The following is a 24,014-nucleotide window of genomic DNA, read 5'->3' as shown; positions in this document are numbered from 1 at the left end:
TAGTGGGTGAGAAGAATATAAAAAAACTATGGCGCTGGGGAAAGGCGGCGTGAGGGGGAGAAGTTGTAGGGTGGGGGCAGGAGTGAGGAGGAGGGAAGAGAGAGGGGGAGGAGGCCACGGCGGGGCGGGGCAGGGCGGGGACTGCCTGGCTGCCTGGGTTGCGCAAGTGGTAGCCGCTGACCGAGCCTGCTGCTTTCTTGCTACTGCTTCGGCTTGCCAGCTTCCCCCCCCCCCCCCCCCCCCCGGACGGAGAGGGCGGCCCGGCTGTGGATGGTCAGATAGTTCCCATCTCCTGCCGCCAATCCCTGGCCCCAACCAGCACACAGCAGACGGCGGCGGCTGCGGCAGCAGCAGGCGAGGAGGAAGATGGCGGGACGGCTGCCGGCCTGTGTGGTGGACTGTGGCATGGGGTATACAAAACTAGGATATGCTGGAGATACAGAACCACAGTTTATCATCCCTTCCTGTATTGCTATTAAGGAGTCAGCAAAAGTGGGTGATCAAGCTCAAAGGAGGGTGATGAAAGGTGTTGATGACCTAGACTTCTTCATTGGTGATGAGGCAATAGAAAAACCTACATATGCAACAGAGTGGCCAATTCGCCATGGTATAGTGGAAGATTGGGATTTGATGGAAAGGTTTATGGAACAAGTGATCTTTAAATATTTAAGGGCAGAACCTGAAGACCATTATTTTCTTTTGACTGAACCTCCACTGAATACTCCAGAAAACAGGGAATATACTGCTGAAATAATGTTGGAGTCTTTCAATGTTCCAGGCTTGTACATTGCTGTACAGGCTGTTCTTGCCTTAGCGGCATCCTGGACCTCAAGACAAGTAGGAGAAGGGACATTGACTGGTACGGTAATAGACAGTGGAGATGGTGTCACTCATGTCATTCCTGTGGCTGAAGGGTATGTGATTGGCAGCTGTATTAAACACATGATGAGATATAACATACTTTATTCAGCAACTGCTGAGAGACCGAGAAGTAGGAATCCCTCCAGAACAATCCCTGGAAACTGCTATGGCAGTAAAGGAGCGCTATAGTTATGTCTGCCCAGATTTAGTAAAGGAATTTAACAAGTATGACACAGATGGGTCAAAGTGGATTAAGCAGTATACTGGAATCAATGCTATCTCTAAGAAAGACTTTTCCATTGATGCTGGTTATGAGAGATTCCTGGGACCTGAAATCTTTTTTCATCCAGGGTTTGCTAATCCAGACTTTACGCCGCCTATCTCAGAAGTTGTACATGAAGTAATTCAGAATTGTCCTATTGATGTTAGACGTCCTCTCTACAAGAATATTGTCCTCTCCGGAGGTTCAACCATGTTCAGGGACTTTGGACGTCGTTTGCAAAGAGATTTGAAAAGAACTGTAGATGCCAGGCTGAAGTTGAGTGAAGAATTGAGTGGCGGTAGATTGAAGCCAAAAACCTATCGACGTACAAGTTATTACACACCACATGCAACGATATGCAGTTTGGTTTGGAGGATCGATGCTGGCTTCAACACCTGAGTTCTACCAAGTGTGCCATACCAAAAAGGATTGTGAAGAAATTGGACCTAGCATTTGTCGTCACAATCCAGTGTTTGGAGTCATGTCGTAAAATTGACTTCATAGTTCTTGGGGTTAGGGAGGTGGAGAAGAGATAATCTTTCTGATTACCTGTTTTGTCTGGATGGCTGATTTTGAGGTTTTAAACCTGACTTGAAATAGTTAAGACCAAACATGATTATACAGGAATATTTTAATAAGTGTATCAACATGCACATGTAGAAGAGAGCCAAAATGATTAAGTGTTTTTCTTTAGATTGAATATTTGAATCTTACGTGTAACAAAAGAAGTGGGTTTTAGTTCTTTCTGTGCCCTGATATTTTGTATATTATTGAATTATCCAGATTTGATGGGATTTGTCGGTATGTAGATAGCTCTATAATGCTTGAATTGTACACTTCTAAATGTACAATGCAAGAGCTTGTTTATATTTCATACTTTTTATACTTTGAGGAAAAAAGTCAAAGAAAAACTGTAGTATTTGAGGAAAAAAGTGACCAAGTAAAGGATAAATTTAAAAAATAACCTCATGAGACTTGGTGTACACACTCATGGGATTCCAGTTATTACAAATTGCTCCCCTCTCCTTATCCCTTCCCTCCCTACCAGTGGTTTTCTTTGCAAGTGCTTTTGGAACTAAGAAGCTGTATCTTGTATTAACTGATGCCTGCTAGTGCTTTCTGATACTTGCATTCTGTTTCTTGCTTAAAAGAAAAGTGAAGACAAGACTGTTGGACCAGTAAAAAAAACAAAAAAAAAACAAAAAAAAACAAAAAAAAACAAAAAAAAACTGCGGCAAGACAAAGCTTGGAAACAAGAGGAAAGAAAAAGTGTTTCTGAAAAGGGAAGAAAGAAATGTGTGATGAAAGGAGTGGAACTGAGTGTGGAATGATCCAAGGCCTGTAGGCATTTTCTAGAAGACAGGAGATGAGGGTTTGATGAAGCTGTTTGCTTGTCAGGTAGAGGATGTTGCACTGGCGTGGCTGATCAGTCAGCTGTGAAGCTGCCGACCAGGCAGTCGAATTACAGCCTGACATTGCACACTTGCCTGGCTTCCGTCAACACTCAAGTCAGGAAACGCTGGCGGGGGTTGGTTCCAAGAACCCTGGGTCCAAACCTGAGGATGCTCAGCTCCTTTGTACAGGAGGACTTAGCTTTTGCAGAGAGCTGATGGACATCCTTTCAGGATTCTAAATCCTCTCTGGATTGTTTGTAATACCTAACACAATGCAAATGCTGTGCACACAGTTGTCATAGTGTATTGTCTGGGAATGATGGCAACACAAAAAAAAAGTCCTTACTTGTTCAATACAAATGAAATGATGTCAGCCCAATCACAGCGTGTCTGTCAGCAACAACGCGACATTGTCCATCCGTGATGGGTTGACCCACAGAGGCAGACTCCATGGATACCAAAGATCAATTATATGCAGTTTACAAGGAAAATTAACAAGATAATAAGCAAGACAGTGCAACCACATCTGCAGTTTCTCTGAAAGATAGCAACTGTCCCTGAGGTCAGGACTGTGGTTGTGTGAGTCTGGAGGAGTCAGCACTTGAGAGAGAAGGAAAGGAGAAAGGAAGGAAAGAGTCAAGAAGGGGAGAGAAAGAGGCACTGAGGAGGAGAGGGGAGTAAGTAGTGGAAATCATGTTACTAGAACTAAAAATAATATGGTCCAGAGAATGCAGAGAGAAGAGGAGCAACAGAGAAATGAAGGGAGGGAAAACTCACAGTACCAAGTGACCTGGGAGCCTAAATGGGTAGTGAACCCCAACCACTGGACACCGTGAAAGGAAGCAAACACTCCAGAGTAAAAGTGAGAGAAGGGATTTACGGAATGCTTACACTTTGCCTGGCACCATTCTAAGAACTTTGCAAGTATTAATTCTCTTAATCTTTGTTAAAAATCTATGAGACAGGTGCTATGCAGTCTGCAATTAAACAGATAAAATATCAATCATGCAATGAGGGAAGGTTACACGGTGTTAAATATGTAGGATTCGAGCCGGCGCCGTGGCTCAATAGGCTAATCCTCCACCTTGCGGCGCCGGCACACCGGGTTCTAGTCCCGGTTGGGGCGCCGGATTCTGTCCCGGTTGCCCCTCTTCCAGGCCAGCTCTCTGCTATGGCCAGGGAGTGCAGTGGAGGATGGCCCAGGTGCTTGGGCCCTGCACCCCATGGGAGACCAGGAAAAGCACCTGGCTCCTGGCTCCTGCCATCGGATCAGCGCGGTGCGCCGGCTGCAGCGGCGGCCATTGGAGGGTGAACCAGCGGCAAAGGAAGACCTTTCTCTCTCTGTCTCTCTCTCTCACTGTCCACTCTGCCTGTCAAAAAAAAAAAAAAAAAATATGTAGGATTCAAGTTTAGAGAGTCAGGTTTCTGTTTTTGTTTCTTGAATATCATTTATTTATTTATTTTACATATTTATTTGTTTGTTTATTTAAAAGGCAAAGCTACAGAGAGAGGGGGAGAGACAGAGACAGGGGAGGGAAGAAAGGAAGGAGAGAGAGAGAGAGAGAGAGAGAGAGAGAGAGAGAGAATCTTCCATCTGCTTGTTCACTCCCCAGATGGCTGCAAGAGGAAGCAGAGGGCCAAGCCAAATTCAGGAGCCAGGAGCTCCACCTGGCAGGGACCCAAGTACTTGGGCTGGCATCCTCTTCCTTCCCAAGGGCATTGGTAGGGAACTGGATCAGAATCAGAGCAATTGGAATGCAAAGCAGTACAGCAATAGTGGCTACTGGAGCCACAGCAGTGGCTTAACCTACTCCACCACAACATCTGCCCTGGTTTCTGTGTTCATATCCAAGATCCCATAGGACAACAGGAAAAAGGGTGGAGAACAATGAGAGAGAGAGAGGAGAAAATATGAAACTTTCGTATCACGCATAGGAGCCAGGTTGCCGCATGCAGCTGAACCTCTGCCCTTTTCACATCTGATAAACACACAGTCATTCCACGCTCTTCAGTTCTTCCACTTCAGTGACCATTAAGATTAATCTACAGGCAGAAAGTCCAATGCTGTCCAACAACCAGACCAGGAAATTCTCTGGAAATGAGCATAGTAACTAAGTTAGTGTCTTGGAAGCTTGTGATAAATGCCCTTCTAGGTTTTAATGAGCCTCACTCTAATCAAGACCTGTGTAGTGTATCTAAAACAGATTCCATGATTATCAGGGAGAATTTTGGCTGACTTTCCTGTTAAATTAACATACACCAGACTCACTGTGGAAGAAACCAACAGCTTCAGTGCCTTTATGAAAATAAAGGATGCATCAAAATCTTGTTTGTTGTTTCAAAGGAAACAGATACAGTAGCTTAATTAATACCTATACTCATACCAGCACAACCGTAATGGAATAAAGAGTTTCATAAAGTATGTTTTTTATGGTAATTGGGAAAGGATTGAGAGCAGCCTGCCAGCAGATTCTCTCAGGCTATCCCAGTTAAGTCCCATATCTGGCAATACCAACAAGGTAGGGCCACATTCTCTGCTTCTGTTGTGCTGCACCTGATTACTGGGTGGGGTTTCATCACTGCTTCTCAGTGACAGCTGCACCAGAATGAGATAACGTGTGTTTAATATCCGACGTAGCCAATACTCAAACATAGTTGACTTAAGTCTCTAGCAAAATGTGTTCCAGCTGTGACATAAAAGTATGTATTCGTGGCCTTGATTGGAGTTTGAACATATAATAAATTGAGGATTCTTTACTTTTGTTTCTGTTTCTCTGTCTCTCTCTGTCTTTCTCTTTCACACACATACACACATACACACGCACACATTTTATTCCTTACAAATTGTACTAGACATCCCCAAATTTGAATATATTTTTATTGATTTTAGTTCATAAAACACACAGGGCAGAATATACAGACTACTTGAAAGTCCCTTGGAAGACTTAATTGCTGTATAAGGAAGTTAAAAAGTCCCCTCAGACCTCACACTCAAGTTCAAGGATCTTGAATTAGTTGTTACAATTAGTATCTGATCATTGTACTAGTGAGATCTATTACATGTATATACTATTTTGCATGCTCAACTGCTTCTCCAAAAAACATTTCCATCTTCCAAACACTATTGAAGATCCTTGTATACTTATGAAAAAATAAAAACTAAAAGCATCCTAACAGAATGAACCTGAACACAGGAAAAGATCATGGGAGTACAGGTACATGGTGTGTAGGGCACTTGTCCCTGGTTCTCAGCTCCTTTTCTGGTCTATGCTTCCTCTGTATCTCAGGAGGCAGAAGGCATACAGACTATATTTGCAAGGAACTCTTGGTTTGTTTCCATGAGGAACCAGAAAGACAGTGAGCAGGGAGAAGGTTTCTTCTTTCTTTGCTCTATTTTTGTCATGTTAATGTGACCTTCATGCAAAGAGAAGATTCAGTGTGGCTCACTGACACATTTCTGTTGTTCTGCTTCTTACAGCCCTTGCAGCGGGAGCAGCATCACTGGCCAGTGACTATGGCCCATTATGGCCCACCATGGCTGAGGGTGGGTCCAGTCACAACCACAGGTGACTGTTGTTGGTTCTGGCGTGGGCCTTGCGGTGCGGCAGGTCAGGCAGCAAATTGGGATTACTACATCCTATATCAGAGTACCTGGTTCTGTTGTGGGAGAGTATTGCTAGCTGTATTTATTCCAGGTTCTTGTCTCCACACGAGATAAGGATCCAAAGCAGAGACACAGATGAAGTACATAGATGAAGTACATGAATGGGAGTAGGATGTATTTAAAGAGGTAGAGAAATAGTGCATATTCAGAGGTGAATGTGGGCAGCCCCAAAGGAGAGATGTGCCAAAACAAGAGTCCATGCGCACCTGAGTTCAGTGGTCCATTTTATTGGATAAGGGACGGTGCCCTAATTGAATATACAAATGAGGTGGAGTTGGGCAAAGTTCCGTGTATGCAATGATCTCTGGGAATCATGAGGAGCTCAGTGTAATTTGTTCATCCTGGATTCTTCTTCATGGTACAAGAAGCTTAGATGCATCATGGGAAAGTGAGTGTGTTGAATTGGCATGGAAGAAGATGGAGTTTTTAGCAATGCAGGGCTAAGGTGCAATGACAGCTGGAAATCTCTCAGTCCTTTGTTCCTCACTGAAATTCTCTGCCTACCAAAAATAAAGGAAATTATATGATATTGTCTTTTTAGGAGTGGCTTATTTCACTAAATATAATGGTTTCCAGTTGCATCGATTTTCTTGCAAAAGACAGGAGTTCATTCTTTTTTTATGGCTGAGTAGTATTCCATAGTGTATATATAATCACAGTTTCTTCATCCAGTCATCATTTGATGAATATCTGGATTGATTCAATATCTTAGCTATTGTATATGCAATTTCATTCCCCTTGGGTAGATTCCCAGGAGTGGGGTGACTGGGTCATATGGTAGATCTATTTTCAGATTTCTGAGGAATCTCCATACTGTCTTCCATAATGGTTGTACTAGTTTACATTTCTACCAACAGTGTATTAGGGTCCATCCCCCCGCCCCCCCCCCCATGCTGGCCAGTATTATTGCTTGTTGATTTCTGTATGATAGCCATTCCAACTGGGTGAGGTGAAACCTCATTGTGGTTTTGATTTGCATTTCCCTGATGGCTAGTGATCCTGAGCATTTTTTCATATGTCTTTTGGCCATGTATTTTATTCTTTGAAAAATGTCTTCATGTCTTCAGCTCATTCCTTATCTGGATTGTTTGTTTTGTTGCTGTTGAGTTTCTTGAGCTCTGTATAGATCCTGGATATTAGCTGAACAATTTCCCCACTGTTCCTCTCATGTGCTGTTCCACCCCTTCCAACATTTCGGTAACAAATTCTCTGTCATAAATCCCTAGTTTCTAATTGCCCATTGAACATTCTCTGATAATTCAATTATGAAATGAATTGCATTCCGAAGATTGCTTAGTATTCATCTATCTGAAAACTACAATGTGTATCTCCACAGAACTTATACTGTGCACAATTATTAGTGACTTGAATAGTTTGCAAAATCAAATTATTCCACCAAGTTTCAAACCACCATGTAAGTGATATGAGATAAGGTAGTTAGCTGAGCTGGAGGTCACAAACCACAAGGCTCTGACCCATGTAATTCTATTCTATTTGTATTTACATACAAATAGACCTCTTTTTTCCATCAGGAACCTGGGAAAGGGTCACCATGTAAATATAATATTAAGCTCCACGTGGAATTTCATGGAGGTGTCATAAATCTCCCAGGTGACCACACTATCTCATAAAAGGAGATGCTGGGAGGTGCTCACTCTCTCTCCCATCAGAGACAAGGACAAAAGAAGGTGCTGAGGGTGCCCCCTCTCCCTCCTTCCCTTCCTCCACTCTTTCTCTTTCTGGCCCACTCTAACTATGCCCACGTGTGTGTGTGTGTGTGTGCGTGTACGTGTGTGTGTGTGTGTGTTTGCTTTCTTACCATTTACATAAGCTTTACTATTTTGTGCACTGTATATGTGCCTGCATTTAAAATGTTCTTAAGTAAAAGGCAAGGACCTGGATTAATAAAATCAAACCTCAGTTCTCCCACCTCATATGCATGTGTCCACACCATCGCAGGCCATCCACATAACAAGTAGAAACAGCTGTGCTCAAGCCACCATTCAGCCACTTCACTTCTCCCTGCTTAAAACAGGAAGAGAGCAGATACTCCTCCATTTGCTACTTCTCCATTCTTTTCTTATTTCCTTCTTTCCACATATCTTTAACCATGAAGATACCATGAGCAAGAAAATCCCATCCCTATGCCTTACGCCCTGCATTTGTTTATTCATCTTTTTTTTTTTTTTTTTTTTTTTTTTGACAGGCAGAGTGGACAGTGAGAGAGAGAGAGACAGAGAGAAAGGTCTTCCTTTGCCGTTGGTTCACCTTCCAATGGCCGCCGCGGCCGGCGCGCTGCGGCTGGCGCACCGCGCTGATCCGATGGCAGGAGCCAGGAGCCAGGTGCTTTTCCTGGTCTCCCATGGGGTGCAGGGCCCAAGCACCTGGGCCATCCTCCACTGCACTCCCTGGCCACAGCAGAGGGCTGGCCTGGAAGAGGGGCAACCGGGACAGAATCCGGCGCCCCGACCAGGACTAGAACCCGGTGTGCCGGCGCCGCTAGGCGGAGGATTAGCCTAGTGAGCCGCGGTGCCGGCCTTGTTTATTCATCTTTTTTGAGAAATGAAATTGAACGAACTAAGCAAGCAAATGACTTAGTTAATTGCACTGCAATGACAAAGTATGAGTTCCATTGTAATATAAATAAGTAGACTTCAAGTTGTTTTCAGCCAGGGAGTATCCTTCTCTTGAGCTGCTGGAATTGGAATCAGAGGGGAGCTTGCATTCTTGAGTTTGCAGAGTCAGGCCCTGATGATCAGCAGTGTTATCAGGGGGAATCTCCCATCCTACGAGACAAGGGCTGTGCAGTGAAGGGCTGGCAGCAAAATCAGACCTTGCAGCTGCCAGGATCATGGGACTGAGCTGTCTGGAGCCAGGCTGAGCCTCGGTGTGAATTGCTCTGTCCTTACATCCCAGGAGTTTCCTGGGCTACCCGATTGTTTTGTTGTCCTCACTTTATTTTTTTTTTCATGTTCTCAAGAACCACATTCACGTTTCCTTTCTCTGTTCACAATATATTAATCTTAACTTTTAACTCAACTTCTTGGTTTATATTGGCATTTTCCTAAGTCTATCCCATAGACAAAGAGATTGAACATAAATTTTCATTTCTGATCTTGTATGGATATCTTAAAGCTAATCAGCTGGAAAGATCAATTTCTGTGTTCCTCTCTTTCCACTCCTAAGAAAAACCATTTTAAATTATGAAATTACCAAATAAATTTAATTTACATCACAAGGAATACCAGTGCTGAGATAAGAGTAGTTCTGGGAGAGCCGCTGAAATAAGAGTCAACAGAACTTTTGGGGGAAGCAGTGTAGAGCAGCTGCCAGCCCTAACAGCACAATAGCGGAAATTAGAAAATTGAACCCATCTGAGTGGGCAACAGAGAAAAACCACATCTCCTGTACATGTACAGAAGGGAAAGGCATGTGGCCCTTTGCGTAATAGATATTCCTTCCAGAGTCCAGTGCAGGGGCAGCCCAGAGACAGCCACTGTGAGGGAAAAGGAAGTGACGGAGGCTAAGCAGCCATGTCCCACCCCTCAGCGGGCTGTGGAGAGGGCAAGGGGGAAGGTGTGTGGCCATGACTGTAACCACCCCTACACAACGGTGACAGAACAAATGGTCTTTCCCGGTCCCTCTGCCTTCCTGGAGAGGTGGAGAGTGTGTCAGACAGGATTCTTCTTTGGACCCTGAGCCCAGCTAAGTCAGGTCATTGTAAACATCTGCTTTGCATCTCCCAGAACTCCGGGGCACTGGAGGAAGCGTCAGAAACCGGCTAGCGGTAGAGACTGCCTTGGAGGTTTTCAGCAGCCAAGTTATGGTGGAAGAGGAGAATGATGGCAAAAGGATGCAAAGGCAGGCAGGTCTCTGGTTGTTTTTTCCCATTCTGCTCCAGGCAGTGCAGGAGGATGAGAAAAGCGGCCATGGGTGAGTGACCCAGCTCCCCCCTTGCACAACGAAAGCAAGAGGGATGCTGGGTGTGAGCATGTCCCGGGCTCCCCCAGCAGGTGAGGGCTCACAGCCAGCCTGATTCCTTCCTGCTCCTCCCGAGGGAAGAAGCTTTGGGGCCTTCTTCCTCATCCAGTTTTCCCTGAGGAGTCTCAGATTGTTCTCAAAATAGAAGCTGAGAAAGCAGAGATGTAGTTTAATGCTGGGCCGTACAGTCTAGGTCAATTACTGAAACGGGCTTTTTGAATGTAAAAAGAGCATCAGGAAAGGGGGATGTAAAGAGATTTCTGTAGCCTCTGACCTGCCAAGTAGGATCTACGGTTCTGTTTCAGTTCTTCTGTGTGTTCTGAATGCCACAGTCCACTCATGTGAAGCACCTCGTAACCTAACAAGGCGCCCCTGAGCAGTGAACTCATGGCTGAGTAGAAGTGGACAGCCCAAGGAGCGAGAGGGCACAGTCCTTTGGCTCTCCCCAGGAGGCATCTAAGTGCCCTGAAACCACGCCAGGAAGGTCGGCATCCAGGTTCATCCAGAAGTATGGGCCCTGGGTCAGTTGTCAGTGGACAACTCCCAGCCTGGACACATCACAGCAAAGCAGACTGCTCGCTGGTCCAGTGCTAAACCGTATCCTCTGAGACCTGAAGCGACAGCTGGTGTCTCACCTAGTTGAAACAAGCTCCTGTCAGGGATGGGTGAGGCACTCCAGGTGGCCTGGTGAGATCCCTGCTTGGCCTGTGCAGAAAGCTGCATCTGATGGACACAGGTTTGGACAGGGACCGAGGGCGGTGATTGACCTCATTCAGGACAATCCACTGGAGTTCCCAGTCCTTGGCACTGCTGTCCAGTCTGCCAGGGTCAGGAAGAATGGCAGACATGCCTCTGGATCCTGAATCCCAAGAGCTGTTTGCCTTTGAGTGGAAAAACCCAAAAACTCACCAGAAGTTCCAACAAAGGGCTTGAAAGTTCTATAGTTTTCAGGGAAATTTTTAGACTGAGTGGTTGACATTTAGAAAAAGGGCAATGTTCCCACGTGTGTGGATAAGCATTCTTATCACTAGTCCTTTAGAGGGGGGTCTTGATGAAAACACACAAACTGAATTATCTGACCGAGAGGAGACGGAATGTGTGAAAAGAGAAAGCCCAGATTTACAAGGAAGCTGTAAAGAAGTGAAGCTTTATAATATCCCAGGGATGGAGGAGCCTCCCCTAGAACCACAAATTGGCTAACTGCAACTTGGCTCTGCTGGAGACTAGAAAGCTATTACAGGGACTCCTGGAAACGCGCAGTTTCTGCCAGATTGGAGACCCAGCTTTGCACTATTTTTTTTTTTTTTTTTGACAGGCAGAGTGGACAGTGAGAGAGAGAGAGAGACAGAGAGAAAGGTCTTCCTTTTGCCGTTGATTCACCCTCCAATGGCCGCCGCGGCTGGCGCGCTGATCCGATGGCAGGAGCCAGGAGCCAGGTGCTTTTCCTGGTCTCCCATGGGGTGCAGGGCCCAAGCACCTGGGCCATCCTCCACTGTACTCCCTGGCCACAGCAGAGAGCTGGCCTGGAAGAGGGGCAACCGGGACAGAATCCGGTGCCCCAACCGGGACTAGAACCCGGTGTGCCGGCGCCGCTAGGCGGAGGATTAGCCTAGTGAGCCGCGGCGCCGGCCTCAGCTTTGCACTATTGACAAAATCCCTCTGCGACCCACTGAGAGGATGCAAACTGAGCTCTCAGAGAGCGGTAAGAAATGTGATTGGCTCAGGCCTGTAAGACGCTGAAGGAGCTCCTGTTAGCGGCCCCTCCCTCCCTTGGGACTGCCTACTTGGAAAAGCCCTCTGATCTGTGTGTCAAGTGGCAAACAACTGTGTGTCAACTTTGACCTCTCTGTCAACTTTGACCTGTGTATTCAAGAATGGCAAAGAACTGCAGGGAGGGTCTTGACCCAAATGTGGGGGCAAGGAAAACAAGGGGAGGTGTTTTTCATAAAGTGACCTGGAGATGGCCACCTGCTGGTGGGCTGGGCAGTGGCAGCCACCTACCTGCTGACAAGAGAAGCAGAAACACCAACTCTGGGACAGCCCCTACGTGTCTGGACCCCACATCAGGTGGCCCATGTTCTGGAAACAAAGGGACACTGCAGGCTGACTGGTGGCTGGGTGTCACGGTATGCAGCCTCAATGATGATCGCTCTAGCACCTTGCAGCTTGAACCTGCCACAGTGCTGCCAGTCTCAGGGACCCCAGAACACACCATGGCTCTGAAGGCCGTGTAAAGCAGGAAATGTAGGGCTGTGGAGATTCAGGCAGGGAAGATGGGCTCTAGGATGATGCAAACTTCCTCTTCTCCCTCATTTCTTGGGTTCCCATTTTACATGCCCACCAGGACGCCCTCCCGAGCTGGAGAGGGTGCACATGAACAGCTAGCCCCCTCCAACCTCCAATGACTTCCAGCATTGTACCTGTTGTTCAGTATGTATATTTTAACTTCCTGAGACCATTAAAGGAAAGTGCTGACCTCATAGTAATAGAGGTGAAAGCCATACTACACTCTTATTTGTTTGAGGGAAGTCCCAAAAGGATAAAATGTGGCAATGTGTGTATATTCAGCACCTGAGTGCAACTATACATATCCTAATAAACAACTTTAATATACATGAAATATTTTGTTTTGCCACTGATAGTACAGTTATATTTCAAGTTTCATGTTAAATGTATCATTTAAATATTTGTGAATTTGAATGCATGTCCACATATAGAATTTTTAAAAATTCATTCATTTGGATTTCTTCTGAGTCCACAGTCATTATATTCATAAGACCTAACATCTCCTGGTTTACTCGATATTGCTCATGCATAAAATATAACAAGATCAAATTTCTTCTTTGTGAATAGTACATTTGGCTTTTAAAGCAGCAAATGAGGCAGACTAATTGTCACTAGGATATTTTCACGAGAGTGTAGTTATCACTAAGTACTAACATCTCATTTATGCCAAAATGTTTCATTTTAAGAACTACAAACATTCAATATAAATAAGTGAATGTTAGTATTTAGCCATTACTTACATATACATGCAAATACATAACATACACTTGCATTTTGATAGCATCTTCATCAAGCACTTTAATCCCAAATAGCTGCCAGAAGTGAGATCTATCTGGTGATTAGCAAAAATGATGCTTTTATCTCTTGAGAAAAGGAAACTCCTCTGCCTTTAAATTATATACTATTTCTATCATGCTTCAACATATGGTATTAGCTGGAAAAGCCACACAGTGGCTTTTCAACATCTGAGCAACGTAACTAAAAATAAGACTGTTTAATGGCAGCTAGAGATTATCCAATCTAGCAAATTTCAGCTCCATGGATATGGTGTCTTTATGTAGAAATGGTTGGCTTCTGCATAAATTTTGTGATTACAAAATATCTCTAACCCTATTGTTGATGACCAGATCAAACACAGACTGAATAGGGAAACCCATTGAGTCCTTGCAACACCTCTAAGGCCTCCCCTGGGTCATTACTGTTAAAATTTAGAACTGACAGCACAATGGAAATTTCTAATGCTCTTTTTCTCAAAATCTTTTCATACCAGGTTCTTGCTAAGTCTTATCTTGGTCATCATCAGAAAGGGACTGTTTGAAGCTGTGGTTCTAAAAAAAGAAAAACCATTTGTACCTGATTCACATTGATTTTGAGTCTCTTTAGCATATATTGATGAATCTTTTTTCACATTTTGGTTAGGTCAATTTAGATGAACATAATGGAGTAGCTTTTCATGAGTAGACTATACTAATAGCTCCATGGTTTTGGTAAGGGAAGTCCCTCAGCTTCCACCCCCTGGGAAACGGTAACAAGTGCTCTCCCTTCTCCAACTCTGCTGTTTACTCTTCCTAATTGTCAACTTTGTCTGTAATTAACACACAATTATTCTTAGGTGTTTAAATTTAACTGAAAAGTGATCCCTGTTAGGAATTTGGAAAACATAATGCTGAGTGAAATAAGCCAATCCCAAAGGGACAAATACCACATGTTCTCCCTGATAGGTGACAACTAACTGAGCACCAAAAAGGAAACCTGTTAAAGTGAAATGAACACTATGGGAAATGGTGACTTGATCAGCCCTTGCCCTGACTGTTGATGAACAACTTAATATGTTATCCCTCTTAGTATTTTTTTTGTTTGTTCTACTTAATACTTTTGGTTGAATACTGTAATCAATACACAATTCTTCTTAAGTGCTGAAACTTAACTGAAAAGTGATCGCTGTTAAATATAAGAGTGGGAATAAGAGAGGGAAGAGATGTGCAATTCGGGACATGCTCAAGCTGACTTACCTCAAACGGTAGAGTTAGAAACATACCAGAGGATTCCAATTCAATCCCATCAAGGCGGCATTTACCAATGCCATCTCACTAGTCCCAGTGATCAATTTCAGTTCACAGTTGATCATAATGATAGGACTAAGAACCAAAGGGATCACATAAACAAGACTAGTGTCTGCAAATACTAGCTGATAGAATAAAAAAGGGAGAGAACGATCCAACATGGGAAGTGAGATACACAGCAGACCCATAGAATGGCAGATGTCCTAAACAGCACTCTGACCTCAGAATCAGCCCTTAAGGCATGCGGATCCGGCTGAAAAGCCCATGAGAGTATTTCAGGCATGGAAAGCCAAGACACTCTGGGAAAAAAAAAAAAAAAAAAAAACTAAATGAAAGATCTCTGTGAGTGAGATCCCAGTGGAAAGAACGGGTCATCAAAGAAGGAGGTACCTTTCTCTGAAGGGAGGAGAGAACTTCCACTTTGACCATGGCCTTGTCTAAATATGATCAGAGTCGGTGAACTCAGGGGGCTTCCATAGCCTTGGCAGCTCATGACAAGAGCCTAGGGTGATTACTGAGGCCATAAACAAGAGTGTCAATTTGTTAAGCCAACAACAGTGTGCACTTACTCCTCATGTAGGATCTCTGTACTTAGTGTGCTGTACATTGAGATTTAATGCTATAACTAGTACTCAAACAGTATTTTTCACTTTATGTTTCTGTGTGGGAGCAAACTGTTGAAATCTTTACTTAATGTATGATAAACTGATCTTCTGTATATAAAGAGAATCAAAAATGAATCTTGATGTGAATGGAAGGGGAGAGGGAGTGGGAAAGGGGCGGGTTGTGGGTGGGAGGGACGTTATGGGGGGGAAGCCATTGTAATCCATAAGCTGTACTTTGGAAATTTATATTCATTAAATAGAAGTTAAAAAAAAAAACTTTGTCTCTTGCACAATTCAAGAGTTTCAGGTGAAAGTGATGGTCATGTGGGGATTCCGCCGTCAACAACTGCAAGTGGTGAGACTCCTGCTCCAGCGATGGACTCTCAGACTCAGCCAGCAAGGGGTCTCCATTTCCTGGCCAGGAAAGGACAACACTCAGACACAGTAAAAAACAGTTACAGAAGAGGGACCTTCCTCCCGCAACCTCCCATGTCCTGGTCGCTCCTCTTCCAGTCCAGCTCTCTGTCATGGCCCGGGAGAGCAGTGGAGGATGGCCCAAGTCCTTGGGCCCTGCACCTGCGTGGGAGACCAGGAGAAGCACCTGACTCCTGGCTTCGGGTCAGCGCGGTGCACCAGCTGCAGTGCGCTGGCTGCAGCGCGCCGGCTGCAGCGCGTCGGCCACAGCGGCCATTGGGAGGTGAACCAATGGAAAAAAAAGACCTTTCTCTCTGTCTCTCTCTCTCACTGTCCATTCTGCCTGTCAAAAAAAAGAAAAAAAAAAAGAAAAAGATTAGGGAACTAAAATCTCTTTGGAGGGAAAAAATGTTGCAGGTAAGGAGGAAGCTAACAAGGAGGAGCTGAGGTCAGCAGTCCCTCCCCACAGCCCCCCTGGTACTGCACTAATCCCCCATTCCCTACAGCAGAAAACTGTATTTTCCTCAGAATTGCTGCTCAGAATAGGCAGATGCCAAAATAACTGACATGGCTGCTGACTGTGTCCTCATAATGGCTTTTGCTCATTATAATGTCATTATAATAAAATTATTGGTTCCGGTGCTGTGGCATAGCAGGTAAAGCCGCTGCCTGCAGTGCCTGCATCCCTTATGGGTACTGGTTTGAGTCCTGCTGCTACGCTTCTGATCTACATCTCTCCTTTGGCCAGGAAAAGCAGTAGAAGATGGCCCATACGCTTGGGCCCTTGCACCCTCGTGAGAGACCTGGAAGAAGCTCCTGGCTCCTGGCTTCAGATCGGCATAGCTCTGGCCATTGCGGCCATCTGGGGAGTGAACCAGCAGATGGAAGATCTCTCTCTTTCTCACTTTCTCTCTCTCTCTCTCTTTCTCTCTCTGCCTCTCTGCCTAACTCTGCCTTTCAAATAAATAAAAAAATCTTTAAAAAAATTAAATTATCACGGTTGGCATTCCTGCTCCCATCATGCACCAGATGCCATGACGTTTCTAAGTTTCCCAAAACAGGACAAGGAGGTGGGTGGTACTCAAGCCCTGCGCAAACTCCATCCCTTACGAACCTTCAGTTAAACACTACAGCAGACACCACCCCGTACGCTTCCAGATGATACAGAGAGACGCACCAGAACCTCACTGAGTGCAGCTCGCTCTTGAGCCTGCCTGCACCCCTTGGGTATGTACTTGGATCTTGCACACAAATAAATCTTGCTTGTCTACATAACTTTATCTTTATGTCATCTTCAAGTTCTTTCTTGTATTGGAGATAGGAAGCTGAACCCTGCTACCTCGTATCAGAGCATCTAACCCATAAAGGTGTTTGATCCGAGTAACCATAAGGAACACAACTAACGCATTTCTCTAAGATGGATATTTTTTGCAAGTACATTTTGTTAAATTAAATACATTTTTCCCAAACCCAGCTTTTCATAGAATTAGTGATCTAACAACAAGAACATTTAGTGTTCTAAAACACTTAGAAAATTTTTAAAATATATTTTTTGGTTTATTGGGCAAATTCTAAGTTTTGCAAGGGCAATTAGAGGAAGAAAATCAGTGTGAAAGATCGGGGCTTGCTATTCACATGCAAGATGGTGTCCTAAGGGAGAAAGAGTGCGCACACACATACACATGCGCACCACAAGTAGAAACTGTATTGAGAACATTTCTGTGCAAGACACAAGTGGAACCCTATCAAACAAATGCTGTGCAATGAACAATCAAATATTGATGGGAAACAGAGGTGTACAGAAAGTATTTCTCTAAAGACAATGGTGACTGTAAAAACATCAGTTACATATGATTTTTCTTTTCACAATAGAGCATCAAATTACATTCTAGAAATAAATATTTCTCAAAAACAAGATACTTTTTTCTCCCCGAGAGAGTTGCTTTATAGGTCCTTTGAAAGCTAAGCTGCTTTTCAGCTACAGAAAATAAGGACATGTGCTTATGAAATGCAAATGACTGGATTTTCAGCTACAGAGAAAGGACAGTTAATAACTACCCCCTCACTGCAAAATCATGAAAAGTCTGGATAAAATACGGTACAATTCTGAAAGAGACCAAAGTACAGGCTTGGGGAAGGAAACAGAAAGACCTGAAATTGAGTTATGAATAAAATGAATTTGATAGATGATAGATGCATGTTCAGGGATTGAAAATAACTTGTTCTGAAACAATTGTATATCAATATAGAAAAACTAGATCCACGTCTCATAGCAATTGCAAAAATACGTTTCAGGCAGATGAAACATTAGAAAGTGGAAAAATTTTTTAAATCAAAATAATATTTGCACATAATTAAGACTTTTAGTTGACTGTAGCCAATTTAAATATGTAAAACATTAGCATGGGAGTGAGTACTTTGCACAGTGGTTAGGATGACCACACCCATATCATAGTGCCTGGAGTTGAGTCTTGGATCTACCTCTGATTCCAGATTCCTGCTAATATGCACCTTTCGAGGCATGGGTTAAGTACATGGGTTAAGTACATGGGCCCCTATCCCAGAGTACTTGAGTTCTGGGATCCTGACTTTGACCTGCCTCATATCCAGATACTGCAGGAATTTGGAGGACTGAACCAGCAGATGGAAACTGTGTATGAGTGTGTGTGTCTGTGTGTATATGTGTGTCTGCCTCTCAAATAAATAGAATAATTTTTTTAAAGTTTTCCATGAAAAACACATTATAAACAGAATCAGTCACAACCCACTGGTGGGAACGCTCTACAATGTATTTATCCTGCAAAGAATTAAGATGTCAACTGTTAAACAATACTCACAAATCAATAAAAAAGGCAATTAAAAACCTATGACTTAAATGGGAAAAATTTTAAAAATAGGCTGGAGAAAGGGAGAAATTCCATAAAACCCGTAAATTTAAGGTAAAATAATTCACCTTATTAGTAGTTAAGAACATAAAAATGAAAGCAGGTATACAGGCGGCGCCGCGGCTCACTAGGCTAATCCTCCACCTAGCGGTGCCGGCACACTGGGTTCTAGTCCCGGTTGGGGTGCCGGATTCTGTCCCGGTTGCCCCTCTTCCAGGCCAGCTCTCTGCTGTGGCCAGGGAGTGCAGTGGAGGATGGCCCAAGTGCTTGGGCCCTGCACCCCATGGGAGACCAGGAGAAGCACCTGGCTCCTGGCTTCGGATCAGTGCGGTGCGCCGGCCGCAGTGGTGGCCATTGGAGGGTGAACCAACGGCAAAGGAAGACCTTTCTCTCTGTCTCTCTCTCTCTCACTGTCCACTCTGCCTGTCAAAAGAAAAAAAAAAGCAGGTATAAAATACCATTAAACATATGGTATTGCCCAGTGTAGGAGAGGAAGGGATTCAACGGAGACTCTGAGTTTTGGCCCTGAGACATTAAAAAAAGAGATTTGTTCTTATCTAAGCTGTAGCTTTAAACAACAGTTTTTCCAGAGTAGTTCCAAAAATAGCTTCACTCTGAAGCACAAATTCTACAGAGACCAGATATACTCAATGAGACACATGTAAGCATGTTTACCCAGCTTTGTGATAGTAAACACAACAGTAAGAAAACAGCAAAAACTGAAATAAAAATAAGTGTTCAAAAGTAGGAGGCTAGATGAGCAAACAGTAGTATATATACAATGGGATAGGAAGCAGCTGCAGTATTTCATTGTAGAAATTAAAATAGCAACTTTCTGGGTATATCAACACAAATAATTTTTTTTAATTTAATGGATAAAATAGGGCCAGGCTTTTGTTCAGTGGCTAAAGTAAACTCTGGGACATGTGGCATCCCTTATCAGAGTGCCTAGTTCAAATCCTTGTTATTCTACTTTTTTTAAAAAAGATTCATTTATTTATTTGAAAGGTGGAGTGAAAGAGAGAGAGAGGGAGACACATGCATGCACATGTATGGAGGACCCAGAAGAAGCTCCTGACTCCTGGTGTTGGATTGGCCCAGGTCTAGCCATTGCGGCCATCTGGAGAGTGAACCAGCGGATGGAAGACCTCTCTCTCTGTCTCTCTCTCTCTCTCTGTCTGTAACTCTACCTCTCAAATATCTAAATCAAATATTTAAAAAATAACTACAGGAGAGAAGTTTGAAGGTTCCCAGCACACAGAAGTGAGCAGATTTGATGGTGACTACACTTAGATGGTCATTGCACATGGTATGTATGTATCAAATCACACTGCTGTGCCCCATCAACAAGTATAAATATTTTATATCAATTTTAAAAACTAAATATTTTCAGAAGTTTTTATTTCTATTTTCATTGACCTGAAAGCAGAGAGAGAGAGAGAGAGAGATCCCATTTGTTGATCACTTTCAGTTTGGAATAAAATGAAATGAAAACCTGCAAAAGCCAAGACTGGGTCAGGCTGAAGTCAGGAACCCAGAGTTCCGTCTGGGTCTCGCAAGTGGGTGGCATGGACCCAGGTGCTTAAGAACGTGGGCCGTCACCTGCTGCCTCCCAGGGTGTTTGCATCAGCAGGAAGCTGAGCTTTAAGCAGAGAAGTCAGTCCTCAAACCAGCGCTCTATATGGGATACAGGTTGCTCAAATGATGGCTTAGCCCCTGTACCACAACGCCCACACAAATTAAATTTTTAAAGAAAATAAAACAAAAAATTATTATGTGTATTAAGATGACCCTCTTTTTTAATGTTTGAGCCCTAATTTTTTATGCTAAACATGCTTTGCTTTTCACTTTTATTAAATTTTTATGCTTAATTTTATTTATTTGAATATCAGAGAGACAAAAAGAGACAGACAGAGCTCTCCCACATATTTATTCACTCTTTTTAAATGTCCACAGTTACTGGGGTTGGGTCAAGTCAAAGCCAGGAGCCCAAAATTAATCCAGGTCTCACCTGTGGCTATCAGGAGCCCAAGCACTTGAACAATCACTGCTGTCTCCCAGGGTGTGCTTAGCTAGAAGGTGGAGTTGGAAGCAGAGCCTGGCAACGCAAATTAACAATTAAATATTTTCAAATGTGCTATTTTAACTATATTCCAGGACAAAAATAGATTTCCAATAAGCTTATTTTTACCATGATAATTAGGTTTCTTATCAGAGTAAAGATAACTTCTTGAAAAAATAAGATAATTTCATCAAAGGATCATTTTCAGAATGTTATTCTTAATGATCCGAGTAATTTCAGACTAAAGAGTAATTTTATGTGTTTATACCCTGATTACCAGCATTTTCGGAGATAAACTTGATTTAATTGTGTATATTGATGTTATTTATTTATCTTTTTTTTTTTTTTTTGACAGAGAAACACACACACAGAGAACACACACAGAGAGGACACACACAGAGAGGACACACACAGAGAAAGGCAGGCAGACAGAGATCGTCCATTTGCTTGTTCACTCCCTGAATGCCCACAACAGCCAGGGGCAGGCCAGGGAGCTCATTCTTGCTGTCCTGTGTGGTTGGAAGGATCCAAATATTGAAGCCATCACCTGCGGCCCCCGAGGGTAAACATTGGCAGGAAACTGGACTGGAAGATGGAGTCGGGACTCCAGCACACACTCTCCAGCACGGGCTGTGTGTGTCCCAAGTGGCATTTTAACTGCTACGCCAAATGTCCACCCTTATGATGCTTACTTTCAGTTTCCATTTTGGCTTAACTAACTGCCTTCTATAGACATCATTTTCCCTTCTTTTGAGGCAGTTGCTGGTAGATTTGGGCAAAGAAATGTGAAAAAATAAACTTCCAATCTGGAAAAATACAAAATGTTCAGCAACAAAATATTGGTATTCCCAATGTAGCTATATTATACATCAATAAATAAAGTTTCTCCTAAACTTTCATTTTGAGAGTCATTTTGACGTGCTGTCTTGGTCTTTATTACCATGGTTACCTAGATAATCAAAGCCACAAGAGTAAATTTCTATTTTCCTTCCGATTATTGTGACTCTGTCCTTGCCACAGAACTCCCACTGGTTCCATGAGTAGCTCTATGAGTGGAAGGAGCGCATGGCCACTGCCGAGAGGGGCTGTACTCATTCTCCCTAACCCATCCCTCTTCCCAAAGTCCTTTCCTAGGCCGAAGCTTTCTAAAAGCAGCAGATGTACCCAAACAGGAAAAATGGCAAAACAAAATACAGCCTTACTTGCAGAGATTTCATTGCTCCCACGCATTTTTAGCCTTCCAGAATGTTCTCAGAGTTTCTGACGTTGTTACTACCCATTGAGTTATCCTTTACCAAACACCAGCATTTAAACGACACAAGACAGTCAAGTGAAGATTCAGGGCCGTCAACAAAAGACACAATCTGTTTGCATGGATCCCTTTCTGTACATAGAATTTATAGGTATGTGGGCCTATGCATGCCCACAAATGGACATAAACAACACTATTTAACATGACCCAATCCAAAGACTCACATTAGGGAAATAAGTTGCTGTCAACCTGAGACCTGAGCTAAGGTGTGATTGCTGTTAATATCCTAACGCTATTTTTTCAATAACTATTCAGGGTCCCCTCTGCAGAAGCTGTGAGACAGATGATGCCTACCTGTGTAATTAAGAGAATTAAACCATCATTTTAGAAAGCTGAGTTCAGGAGCTTTGTTCTGTGTTTGCTCTTTGAGTCTTCTATTATCCCTTTTTAACTTGAGGATTGTAGTTGTCAACCAGGGGCTCCACTCTTCGGAAATATCTCCATTTCCATGACTTGGGGTGGGGGTGGGGTTTGCTACTGGGACCCATGAGTAAAAAGAACAGGGACGCTATTACACATCCCACAATGCACCACAGTCTGTCCAAACACGAAGTGATCTGGTTCACTGTGTTGGGATACGTGCAGTATCAGCATTGAACAATCAGACACTAGGGCATGGAGAATGACAAGTTTCAGTCCTGAAGGTCCCACAATCACCCCTGGCTTGCAGGGGTGCTCTGTTTTGTTTTGTTTTGGAGAGATGTTGAGGCTCTTTCCAGTCAACAGAGAAGTAATACTGGCATCTTAGTGATGTCTGGCATGGTAAAGAATGAAGATAGAAGGAACATTGTCTATTTGTACTCTGGGCTCTATGTATCTTTGCTCAAGGTATGCAACAGTTTGTATTCCAAAGCTTTGCCCTTTAAAGAAATTTCTCATCTCCTGGTGGCTTTGTTTATCTCTTTGCCTGGGTGAGCAACCTCTCTCCATTCTGAATTCTGTAGCCATCTTTTACATAAACACATTAAATCATACCACTATCAATCCCCATACTATGGAATGCAATCATTCAAACTGCATATTTAAAATTTTAACAATCATCATTAGGCTCAATGTTTTATTTTATGTATAGATCACTCCTTTTTTGCTTAGATTTTTTTTTCTTATAATAGAAAAAAGAAGTCAACATGGATGGGTTTGGTAGATTTTGAAATGTATTTCCTATGTGATATTTATTGACATATGGAAGTTAATACATAGTTTCTTTACTAATTCTGGAGCACAAAATGTTCAAAACCATCCAAAAATAACATCGTAATAATAACGTCCAAAATCCAATACATTTGATTTCCTAAAGCAGCGAGCAACAAACACATGTTTTGGAGAAAATGATACAGGGTATGTCACAACAGGGTGGTCATTATCATTGGCTTTTATGTTTAATGGGAATATGATGCTATTACAGCTGTCAAATCTACCAGTGACTTATAATCGAGCTTAAACATAGCCTTGGGGTAGTAGAGCCCAATTCTGCGATTTACTGACATGGAAAACCAGCGCATTTCATGAATGATTCTAAACACATTGAAAGAGGAAAACAAAGGCACTTACGCAGAGGTGCAGTAAACAGCCCCCACCCCTCCCGAGCTGAAAGAAAACCAGCCTCTTGCCAGCTTTGGCTGTTCTACATGCCGTGATTGTCACAGCGGTTTCCTGTCTCTCAGAGCGCAGCAGGCGTCTTTATGATGGTCAGTGAGGTCTGGCACAGCCCACCTGTTCACTGCTCCCTGTCCTCAGCTGCACCCCCTGGCCTCCCTGCAGTGACACCATGGAGATGGTCCCACCTCAGGGACAGTCATCGAGTATTTGCTGTGCTGGGGACGCTCCTCTACAGACTGCTGTCCAATTCACTCTCTCCACCTTGTTCACAGGCCTTCACTTGTGTCATTTCAAGGTGACTCCCCCAATTCTAGTTTCATCCAACCCTGGTCATCCTCCACCCCCCTCCCCTGCCTCACAGTGGTGTCTTCCCTGTTCTTCCTGTGCAGTCTGAACAAACTGTGGGCTAACTGGACCCTTTCTTACCTTATGTCTTTTCACATCACTGCATGTGATTTTTAAATTGTTTATTTCTATAAGGTGAACAAATTTCATATACTTCATATATATAGATTTAGGAGCATAGTGCTACTACCTGCCCTACCCTCCCTCCCACCCACACTCTCATCCTCTCTCCTCCTTAGTCTTTCTTTTCATTTTTTACAATGACATACTTTCAGTTTATT

At 43.4% G+C, this 24,014-nt stretch overlaps 1 pseudogene; it reads left to right on the top strand.

The window, feature by feature from the left end:
* The first annotated feature begins 242 nt into the window (after positions 1-242).
* LOC100357693 (actin-related protein 3 pseudogene) lies at positions 243-2,298 on the top strand (annotated as a pseudogene).
* The last annotated feature ends 21,716 nt before the right edge of the window (positions 2,299-24,014 follow it).

This window comes from Oryctolagus cuniculus, chromosome 16, assembly GCF_964237555.1.
Source record: "Oryctolagus cuniculus chromosome 16, mOryCun1.1, whole genome shotgun sequence".
NCBI lineage: Eukaryota > Metazoa > Chordata > Mammalia > Lagomorpha > Leporidae > Oryctolagus > Oryctolagus cuniculus.
The sequence above is the reverse complement of the archived record's forward strand: the minus strand, read 5'-3'. Positions and strand labels throughout refer to the sequence as shown.